This window comes from Podarcis pityusensis (assembly GCF_964106645.2).
Source record: "Podarcis pityusensis genome assembly, chromosome: 2".
Classification (NCBI taxonomy): Eukaryota; Metazoa; Chordata; class Lepidosauria; order Squamata; family Lacertidae; genus Podarcis; species Podarcis pityusensis.
Window position 1 is genome coordinate 113,155,789 of NC_138029.1, and position 1,979 is coordinate 113,157,767.

The following is a 1,979-nucleotide window of genomic DNA, read 5'->3' on the forward strand; positions in this document are numbered from 1 at the left end:
CTCCCCTTATGGTTTTGAACTATGGGCTACCATTAAAATGAGGCTGCATTTTAAATTGTATTTTAACCCGTATTTTAATAAATTGGTGTTTTGTGTGTGTGTTTCCTCCCATTATGTTTTTATTGTAATTTTACTGGTGTTAGCTGCTCTGAGCCCGGCTCTGGCCAGGGAGGGCGGGGTATAAAATTATTATTATTATTATTATTATTATTATTACACATACAACCTTCCCTACCAAAGGCACTTTTGCCAGACATTTCCCCCCAATGTAAGAAACCTACAGTGGGGAGTAAACAGCTGGTAGGTTTTCTCGGGGGCCCTTTCACCTGTCTCCCAATACTTTTGTCCTGTACAAATAAGCATGAATTCAACTTGTTGGGACAATATATTATTTAGTTCAAATTTCTTCTTTCGCCTCTTACTGTATAATTCATCAGTTGGCTTGTTAATTATCAATGTCCATGAGTCATTTATTTCCTATTTCAGTTTCCCCTCCTTATGTGATGAGTAGGCTATAATTCAATCTCTAATAAAAGCTTTATATGCTTCCCATTTGTAGTAAAGTTAGTATCGTTTAGAAGCTGTTCCTTGGTCAAGCAATGAGAGTGAGGCCTTGTGGGTAACCAACAAGCCACAAGGACCATGGGAAATAAGTTCTGTCCCTTTAACCCCAGACTAACAGGCACCCAGGGTGTGAAAGTTTTATTATGGGAAAGGAAACCCCTGATTTAATGGAAGGCTTGACACCTGGGTCCAAGTTCCGTGCATTCCCTTAGCGATGTTATCTGGCCTTGATGGCCTGGGAATGTGCATTTGCAGAGGCGCCACGGAAGGGAGGAAAACCTTTGATTTAGGCTCTGGGTTCTTAATTGGCCCAGCTGCCAGAAGTTAGATTGATTAGCCCGCAAGCCGGTCATTGGAGAATTTAAAAATAATCAAGAGTTATGATTGGTTTTGGGGGTTCCGACGCCACGTGTGAATCAGGGATAAAAAATCTGGGAAATGGCTGAGAAAGTGCGCTCTGCAATCCGCAAATCGCCCGGCTGCTGATGTTCCATCTAAGTAGCTGTCCTTACATCCTTTGTGTTGGAGATATGCGAAAGCCTTTGAACTGCGGAACCTTGAAAGAACGCTATCTATTCCTTTTGTGCTTTAGTTGTGAGTATGCAAGCTAGTTAGATTTCACAATGTTTTTATTTTTCTTGTCTGTAACTTACTAAAGAAGTGCCTGCTATTTTAGCATGTTTCCTTATGTTCTTTTAAAATAAATCTTAAATAAGAAACTGTTTTGGTTTGTGTGCCTTTCCGGGGGAAAAGCTAATTCCTAGCCTTACGCTTAGTTACGCTCTACCGTAGAATTTCTGTCTGCAAGTTTGTGGATTCAACTTGTGGAGTGGGGATAACCAGTAATAACAGGGCACAGTTCTCCCTGGGTTGTGACTCTGGGTTCCCCGGAACAGAGGGAGTGGTGGCAGCTCTACCGGTGTGATTTTGTCCTGCTTCTGTATAACGTAACTTTGCCTGCCAGCCCTGTTCAAGAAACCTGATCTGGCCGGAGAGCAAAGACAGGTGAGGGAGGAGCGAGCGGCTGGGGGCAACTTTACTACACCATTCATATATCCTAGCAGTCAATGTGTCAGTATTTATATCAAAGAATTGTTCAGTCTCGATCTTCATTTGTTTTACAAACTGGTCACCATTAAGTACAGTGATACCTTGGCTTAAGGCGAGGATCCGTTCAGGAGCCAAAAATGATGCACGCCAAAGCACTGCGTGTGCGCAAAGCACCAAACCTGGAAGTAACCTGTTCTGGTACTTCCGGGTTTGGTGTCGATATTTGGCGGAACAGACTCCCACCAGAGTGGACGCCGCACGAAGTACGACTGTAATGAGATGTTAAAATACCAGTTTCTTGGTATCTTAGCTGTATTATAATACTTCCAATCCAAGCTAATTGCACTGTGATCAGATACACAACA